The following is a 10269-nucleotide window of genomic DNA, read 5'->3' on the forward strand; positions in this document are numbered from 1 at the left end:
TGACAAGATATTTAAATATTCTATACTCAAAAAACAGATAACACATTAACAAGATATATAAAGACTACCAAAAAAGAATATGGAGCTAGAGTCCCAAAAACTTTTAGGCCAATGATTAAATTGCAACGACCGTTCAAGACTCTATTTTATAAAGCCAAACTGAATATATATATATAATATTACAAGCAATAGATAATAATCAAGTTTCTATTTTGTTTTCACTTATTAGATGCATGAAATGGATCAAAAAGTTAAGACAAACACTAACTTATGAAATTAGTGTTACATTTCTGCATTTCCAAATAAACCTTTTAAATTAATAGTAAAGCTATCCAAAGATCTCCAGTTGACAAGAGCCATGAATTCTCTTTATGGATAGGACTGATATAAGATTCTCAGACTGTGTTTTTACATTCACAAATTACGATATTTTTCTCAATCGAATAGCCAGTGAAGAGAGCTTATGACTCTTTTCAAGAGAGGGTGACTTCTCCTTTAAATTGATGTCTATTTCCAGCTGAAAGTAACTTTCTTTGATAAATTATCCACCACCAACAAAAGTTACTGATCATAATGTGTGAACAAAAAATGAATTCTGAAGTTTGAATGTCCATAGTGTAACATTAATGCCAGACACCCAATATGTTAATTATTATAAATATCATACTTTATCATCATATAAATAAGCCTAAATACTACAAGAAATTTCTTGAGACACCATGTATGTTCTCACCAGGACTAAATGTTCTCATTTCATGACATCAACTGCTTTGTACTCATATTTGAGATCTATGTTGAAAGAGGCGATAACTAATGGTCAATAATTAACAAAAAAAAAAAAATTTTAACTAAAATCAAATAAAAAATCAGGGTTTTAGAAAGTGAAACCGGCAGAAGAAATTGACTGATCAAAATTTAGAGAGCGAAAGTAGTAGAGTGAGAGAGACCTTTGAAGTTGAGAGTGATACGAACACGGCAAGAGCAAGAGCTCCCCCAGGAAGAATATAGCTTCAGCTTCATTGGCTCCTCACCATTACTCCCCTATTCACAAACAACCAATAGCTTGTTAGACAGTTAAATCAATCAGTTGAGTCTGTAGTGATTGATGTGATGGTGCTCTGTGCAATTGATTGATGATGAAGTAAGAAAATTTTAGTGACAATTTCTTTTAAAAAAAAATTAAAATTAAAATAAATTGGAAACAGAGCAACTGATTCACAACGAATTTGAGAGACACCAACCATAGTGCACGATAAGAGTAATTCCTTGCTTCTTAAGTGACAACTCCTCAAATTTGAACTCTTGTTTTTCAAGTGCTATGTAAAACATTTTATAAGTGCCAGCGATCCATGATGTAAAATCACGCTCTCTACATTTTTCCTATTAAATTGAGTGAAAAAAAAAAAGGAGTTGCAGCTGGCTCCTGTTGTGTAGTTTCTATATTTATTTTTAGAAAACCCAATAGCCTACAATAGGAAGAAAACCCTAATTTTACAAAACCCAATAGCCTACAATAGGAAGAAAACCCTAATTTTAGAAAACCCAATAGCCTACAATAAGAAGAAAACACAAAAACAAGAACCATTACAACAAAAAAGCTTAAGAAACACCAAATCATCATAACTCAATCCAAATTTACAGCTGAAAAAAGAAAACAAGAAAAATTCAACTGAAACAATGAAAATGCACTGACAAATGTATGGTTTGAAGCTCACCGAGAACCCTTGATCCCTCTTCTGAGCCCATTGTAGCTGGACTGAAAATTGAGCTGGGTTTCTCAATTCCTACAGCGATAAAGCTAGAGAGAGAGGGTGGAGGGACCGGCTTAGAAAGAGTCGTGGAGAAAGAGAGAGAGAGAGAGCAGCGATGAGAGAGAGCAGCGAATGAGAGAATTTTATTTTTAGGGCCAAAGAAGATCGTATTTACCGAACGAATTAGGGCAATATATTAAATTATGGAGAAAGGGCATTTTAGGCAACACTAAAAAAAGTGAGAATGACATTTTTGGCAAAACATTTCTTGAACAGTAATAATTCATGTGCCACGTCAGCAATTCATTTTAGGGAAATATGAAACTTTGACTCCGCCTCTGAGTAAATACGGAGCCCTAACCCCATTTATATGTAATTATCCCTTTTTATTATTAGATTTTGTACCTAAACATTTTTTTTTACCTACATAAATATTTTTTTCTATTGCAATAAATTAAATGCTCAATGAATTCAACTTCAAAATTTGAACCTGATCTCAACTACAATACTTATTCCGACCAAATGTTTTTTTGTTTTTTTTTATTTTTTTATTTTTCCCACTTCATGCTAGGAACAACCATTGCGCGGTGGATTATATAGGTGGATATGCATAAGCGTATTAATTAAGAAATACTGTGATCAGGCCATTTACTTTAGGGAAAATTACATATAAATGGAGTTAAAGTTCCATATTTACTTAGAGACTGAGTCAAAGTTTCATATTTCTCTAAAATGGATTGCTGAGGTGGCACATGGTTTTTTACTGTTTAGAAAATTGTGGTGCCTAAAATGCCCTTCCCTAACAAAAAAGTAGTACCTTCAGTTCAAAAAAGTAGTACCTTCAGTTTAAAAAAGTAGTACCTTCGGAGAAAAAGTAGTACCTTCGCGGGTGTTTAAAAAACATGGTACCTGGACACCAAAAAGTAGTACCTTCAGTTCAAAAAAGTAGTACCTTCGAAGAAAAAGTAGTACCTTCGCGGAAGGGTATTTTAGGCACCACAATTTCTAAACAGTAAAAAACCATGTGCCACCTCAGCAATCCATTTTAGAGAAATATGAAACTTTGACTCAGCCTCTAAGTAAATATGAAACTTTGACTCCATTTATATGTAATTTTCCCTTTACTTTATTTACTTCTAACTCACACTTTTCCTTTAAAATGACATATAGGCCTATTTATTTTCAACCAGTCCCACTTTTGATAGTTTTATTCACTTTGAGTTTCAAATCACTAAAAATTTTATTTATTCTCTTTTCTAAGTTGGGTTAAAAAAAAAAAATTATAATTTTTACAGTATGGAAGCCAGTTCATTTTTTTTTCCATTTAACCGCTTACAAAATTTACCATTTTTTAATACGGTAAATTATTTATACTTTAAAATTATATTATTGACTTCTTTATGTATTTTTAATTTTACATTTTATCACAGATTTTCTTCTACAATATATACCAATTTTACATTTTATATAAATCCCACTCTGTGACATCAAGAAACCCAAGATGGCTGTCTGAAGACAGCATTTCTTTCAGCTTCTAATAGGGTTTCAAGAACCACGGTCAGTTCTCATACTCAACTTTTTGAACTTAAATATACATATACATATTGGACTATTGGAGTCCTCTGATTCTACCTCCTGTGTGTGAACTATGAACATCACATTTCATGTTTGTTTTTGTTTCTAAGTTTTGAATCTCAGCCTAATATTTTGTTTTTTTTTTTCGGTTTTTAAAAACAATATTCATGGACTCTGGCCTCTCCCTACACGGAATCGCTTGAAGACCGCATTTGTTTCATCGCTTCTTCTCATAGAGTTTCGAGAATTACGGTGAGTTAAACTTAAATATACATATACATACTGGACTATTGAAGTCCTCTGATTCTGTCTCCTGTGTAAACTATGTACATCACATTTCGTGTTTGTTTTTGTTTCTATGGTTTTGCCTAATATTTTGTTTTTATTTATTTATTTATTTTTTATAAATCTATTTTCATGGACTTTGGCTTGCCCTACACGGAATCGCTGGAGAACTGTGTATGCATGATGTTGTGTTACTTGACATTTAGTATTTTTAGACATATTTATTTTGGATTTTGTGGTACATGTGCGACATTCAATAATTGTAATCCAATATATTTTCGCCATTGTTGATATTTAACTGCTTCACTGGATGAAGAGGTTTCAATAGCATAATCAGACAATGTCACATGATTGGGTTTATTCTTGTTATCATTGGGTGTTGGGCTAGGAGTAGGTGATGAAGGAGATGAAAGAGGGGAGGAAATATGATGTGTTGATGAAGATTGTGCAGGTGTGAATGAGGAAATATAATGTAATGAACAAAAATATAACTATGATAACAAGTATCATATATAATATATTAATATTTTTTTATATATATTCAAATAGTTTCCTAAATTATAACACTTGTTTTTATAGAAATTATAAATTAATTTAAATTTTATAATTTTCATATTTAATTGGTATATATTTGAAAATTTATACTATTATATTAATAGTATTGTGTCTAACTCTTTTTCTTTTCTATTTTTTTTTTTGGAGTTGTAAAATATAGTCTTGGTCATAGGAAGGCTAACATTCGGAATTTGTATCTCTGGAAATATATTTTTTTTCTCTTCAATCTCTCTAAGGTGCAATTGATTACTCAACTCAACGCTTTATTTTAAATGGATTAAGCTTATCAAATTAAGTACGTTTGATAACATAATTTGTTTATCTATGAAAACACTAAGTAGAACTAAAAATGAGATAAAATTTTATGTAAACAGTGTCTTAACTTATCAGTTAGGGCGGATGTAGGAGTGGGTTCTAGTGGGCTTGAGCCAACAAAATTTTTATTTTATATTTCTCTTATACTAAATTTAGCCCAGCCTAATTTTTTTTTTTTATTAATAGTATTAGCCCATCCCAAAATTAAGCCCAAGGCAACTCAGCTATCATACTAAAATAAAGGACCAAGCCAAATAAGCCCGGGACCGGCCCTAACCCAAGGTGACAAAGGCGGGTCGGGTCGTCTAGGGCTTCAAATTTTATACGATGCGCCACCAGACCATGCTATTTTTAGGGCAAATCATTTCAGCCTCCCCAATCGCTTCCATCTCTATTCTCGTTCTCAACTCTGAACTTGCCCTAAAAAGCGCCTAAGGCCGAGCGCTTCCCCCGTGAGGGAAGGGGTGGCGTGATATGCCGGGAGAGGTTTTAATCGTGGCGCACGTTAGTGCGATAGGCGCAAATTAACAATATGGGACTCTCCATGACCGCTTTGCTGATCTGATTTGCAGCCAAAGCGAGGGGATTGCCCTACACTTTTCTTTATCTCTCCCCTCTTTTCATCATTTTAGTTAGTTTTTGTTTGATTTTTTTGAAGTTTCTTACTAATATCTATCACACAAACATGTGTTTTATATATATATAAAGAATCATACACTGGACTGTTCTGTAGATATGGTCATGATATTGTATACATACCATCTATCTAAGCCAAGATTCTTTTTTATAAAATAAAATTGGTCTCTTGCTTTACAATTTTGAAGGGTAGTTGAACTTTTCAATTTCAATCCTTATCAACAAATTTTTTTTGAAGTGATTATTAACATTGAGCATTTTGTTAAACTAATCTTTATGATCTCTTTAATATAATTTTTTTTTTATAACAATATAAAGTAACAAAATTTGCATTGCATTTTGAGGCAATCACCGTAATCTTCATTTTGTTTCAGCAAATCAAATAATTTTTTTTTTTTTTTAAAATTTATTTCTATAACTTCTATTTCTATTTGTTTTTTTGGTTGTCAATTTTGTGTACAATAAAATTTGAATCTGGGCTTGATAAAAGAAAAGAAGAAGAAGAAAGAATCTGAATTGGATTAGAAATCTGCAGAGATTGAATCTGAAACAATTTTTTATCAACATGCAAGCTTTTTGAAGATGTAAATTGGTCAAAAGAAGAGATAGGTACTGAGTGGTGAATTGTTTATATATAAATTGATAATTTTTTTTATTAATTACTCAAATAGAATTTTCTATGCCTTAATCAGCCAATTGTCTTAAGAAAACATTGTTAATTAACTAAAATTGACCTAAATAACCGTTGATTTTGGTTGATATATTTTGATTTGACTTAAATAATAGTTGATTTTGGTTAATAGATTTTGATTTAGCCCGCCTTGTTGAAAAAACTTTGATCCTCCATTTTAAGGCTAAATTTAAAAGGGTTAATTTCACCTACACCTCCTAACGTTTGTCTATATTTTACACACGTCCCATTTATGTTTCATAATTCCACCTACACTCCCTGTCAGTAACTACCGTCAAGTTTACTAACAAAAATGTGTAATTTTACCGTTTTACTCTTAAATTATATATTAAAATTTATAACTGAAAAAAAAAAGACTTTAACACCCTTAACACCATTATATATATAAATATATACACACACTATATATTATATATATATACATTTTTCTTTGGCAAAACTGCAAAAAACCTCATGAACTATACACTTTTTTGCAAATTCCCCCCTAAACTACCAAAGTGTGCAAATACCCCCCTGGAACTCATCGGATCAATTTTTCCGGCGTGTGTAAAGTCACGCGCCTGGTGAAATTATAAAAATGCCCAAACTGCCCTTTTTAATATATATATATAGAGAGAGAGAGAGAGTAGTGAAACCCCGATTTCTCATATTAAGGATTACATCATATGATGTTGGGTCTCTCAAGTATAGGGAGTGGATAGAACTGGGGACCCTTAGTGAACAATGGGGAATTTCTTCACTGGCCTTGATTAGCAGTCAATTCGGCAAGAGAAAGAACCTCAACTTAATGAATATTAGGCATCTTGCTCATTCCTATAATAGATAACTCTTCCTGCAAAAGTCAATCAATGTGGCGGCTGCAATTGATGGAGAAAGAGTGAGTGAGAATTCTCAACTGCAAACATTGATTTTCATATGAAGCAATATTGTGTTGTCTTCTTTTCCTGAATTTGAATCCAAATTTACCCGTATTGCTTTTCATAAGTGGATGGGATTCTTGCCAAGATTTTGCTCTGGATTTTTGCTTTTATCGTTGCTGCTTTTCCTCTCTCGGCAGCCATGGCCATCGGAATCCGTCGCCGCCATGATTGAGTTGTCCACAATTATTGGGTTTGAAGATTTGGACAAAAAATATTTATTTGGATAATTGGAGGTGATGATGGGTTGGTGTAGGCTGGGAAAAAAGTAACAAAGTTTTGTTTTTCAATTAAAACCCTAAACCAAGACCACCAAATTCAACCACAAATATGTCACCTAAGCTTTCATTCTTTGACAAATTGTCATCTCTCTTTGTGAATCTTCACCGATCTGATAACTCAACAATCACAAATCGGTGTTGTTGCTGGAAAGAAAGACTTTTCACCGGACTGAAGCTTGCCGGAACTGTTGCTGCAATTGGGTCTCGGCGTCTCGCTAATTTGTCACTTGCAGTTGGCCGTCGAGAGCTTAAGCTCCTCGCCGGTGTTGTTGCTAGAAAGAGAAATTTTCATCGTTCTGCAATTCTCACTTGAGTTCCGTCTCTTCAACTTTGCTGGAGTTGGTGGGTCTATGAAGGTGAAACTGGCTGGACTTGTTCATGTTGATGAAGGAAGTTGTAGCTTTCACTGATATTCACGATGAACATGCCTCATCGTCTTACCAGTAGGTCTCGTCGATTTTTGCTGGTCTAATCAGCTGTTTTTTAATGGAAATATGGGTTCTAACTAAGCCGGTTCAATGTTGGAACTCCGGCCACTGATGGGTCTTCAATGTTGTTCCAGCCATGGTAGTCATCGTCCTCATCGCCACTGATGCTATGTGATTGTTACTTGGCATCAATGGTGGAGTAATTAACGAACAAACCAATTGATGGTTTTTGTCGCGCGACACTGGTTTGGTGTTAAAACGATGCGGGGGAGATGATGAGGTTAGAACTTATATGTTGGTTGTGATAAGGCAGTGAGCTCCGTCTTCCTCAACTCGCTGTCTCGAGCACATCCTTACTCGTTGATGTGGGTTATACAAAGCTCTCTACACCGCAGAGTCCTCCAATCTCACCTATCTTCCCATCGTCGACAAAAAATAATTTCACCGATCTTGATGACATTAGAGTTGATGCTAATGGATATGATGACATTAGAGTTGGATACCTGAGATCTTGGTTGTCTTCTTTTTTATTTCAGAACTCTACAAGAAAATTGGGTCTTTCCATTTGAATTGCTGCCATAACTGCTTTACTCGGGCTTCTTCCTGTCAATTTTGAAGACCTTGTTAAGAGTAATATCGAGTTTCTAGCAATTGTCAGTAAATCTCTTCCTGTTGATTGTATAAAGGAGTGGTTTTCTTTGTTGAGTAATGAACAACAGTCCTTGTTATTCGGCCTTCTTCAATCTTCCGGCATGACTTTATTGTGGAATTGGATAGTTTACTATGATATGTGCTCTGGCCCAAGTTTGAATAAGACACTTCATTCCATAAAGGCTATCAAATTGCCACCCCATTGTATATGCCATCATCCCATTGATCTCCGCCTTGGCCACCGAATGGCGCAACATCTTACCAGGCCGGTAGTATGAACCGATTGACTCAAGACGATAACCGGAACAGTCCAATAATATTGTTGGCAGCTGGTGAGGGATCAAACATGAAATATTTCCCTATTTCAGTGCAGAAAGGTCTATATTATTTTTTACTACCCTCCAATCTCACCGATCTTCCCTCTCGGCTTCGTGCTTCAGTTTCTGGAGGGCATTTTCGGCGTTATAATACTTTGACCAGGCGCGTGGCATTACACATGCCCGGAAAGCTGATCCGGTGACTTCCATGGGGGTATTTGCATGCTTTGCCTAGTTTAGGGGGGAATTTGCAAAAAAGTGGATAGTTCAGGGGGTTTTTTGCAAATTTTTTTTTTTTTTTTTTTCCCTATCTTCTTCATTGTTCCCGGCGACGAAGCTTTGTCGGATTGAATTGAGCTTCATAGGACTTGGGATCGCCGGACTGAACTGGGTCTAGGTTGCTGGGAACTTTGCCGCCGTCGTCTTTTATCCGGCTTACCTCGTTCTTGTCCAGCGTTACGACGGTGTCTACACGGCGGTAGATTCGACGGCGTTGAAGACCGGCGTTTGGACTGCACTAAGGATTCCTCCTTTTTCAGTTCGGCGAGCAGCGATTCAGTCATACGAAACCCAGTTCAGCGATTCAGTCGTTCTCAAAGCTAGAACGAACTAAGTTCGACCAAACCCAATTCAGTCCGGCGAGCAGCGATTCCTCAACCCACCTCGGTGAAACCCAATTCAAAACGGCCATACACACGCCAGAGCTCTGTATAAGAATTCGGCCTAGCTTTGTAACTTCGTCACCATCCGAACCATCACCATCACAACCCTAAGAATCTGATTCCATTCCTGTGAAGAAAAACAAAGTGGATGTCGGCTCCTCCGTCGCCACCACTGCCGAAGTGGACGTCGATGGCGAAGAATAGAAGGCGCTCATGTTTGGATTGCCAGATTGTACCACTTTTACCACTTTCTTTCTTTCTTTCTTTTCTTTTCTTTTTCTTTTTCTTTTTTTTTTTTTTTTTTTTTTTAATGAAGTTTTATGCTTTAATTGTTTTTATTTATTTTTTATTTTTTATCTTCTCTGTCTGTCTCTCCTTTTATCTCTCTAGCATTGTTTCTCTCTCTAAAATCATTTGCAGAAGCCACAATCCTCTCTGACTTTCTCCTCTCTCTCTCTAAGTAACCATGTTTGAAGATTATGTATCCTCAATGCCTTAAAAACAATAAGGTTTAGAAATGGAGACCCATTTTGTTCCGAAACAAATCATTTGATAAAATTGGAGACGATTTACGAATAATGGATGAGATTTACAATCAGCTCACAGATGACCATCAGTTCCACCTAACTGCCGGTGAAGATAATGAAGTCGGCGAGTGTGAAGTCTACTTTTGGGGATTTAGAAGGTCCAAACTGGACGGCGACAGTGAAAGAGGGGAAGGCTAAAGCGACGGAGATAGACGACGAGGCTGTTGCCAAGGCTGGAATTTCTTGTATACTTTAGTTAACAAATTAAGGGCAATTTTGTAATTGCGTACGGGTGAAGGAGGTTAAAGATGTCATTTCAGATATTAGAAGGGCAAAATTGACTTTCTAACCATTTGCTGATGCTGACATCAACACCGTGAGTTGCTTAACAGCAAAGGGTAATTTGCTATGCAAACCAAAATTTCAAAGGTAGGTGGAATTATGAAACGTAAAAAAAGTGTAAATGAAATATGGACAAACCTGAAGGAGTATAGATGAAATTAACCCAATTTAAAAATATTTTTTTTAAATATTTTTCCCTTCAAATCCACCCTACCAAAGCCTTAAAGTTTAAGTCTTAAAATTCAAGTCTTAAAATTTTTAATATTATCAAACAACACCAAAGTCTTACTGTCAATATCATGCCACTCACGCACTACAAAATCCGAAGAGGGGGGA

Source organism: Cornus florida, unplaced genomic scaffold, assembly GCF_030987335.1.
Source record: "Cornus florida cultivar Cherokee Brave unplaced genomic scaffold, ASM3098733v1 CherokeeBrave_3.0.0_Hap2_Chr07, whole genome shotgun sequence".
Lineage (NCBI taxonomy): Eukaryota > Viridiplantae > Streptophyta > Magnoliopsida > Cornales > Cornaceae > Cornus > Cornus florida.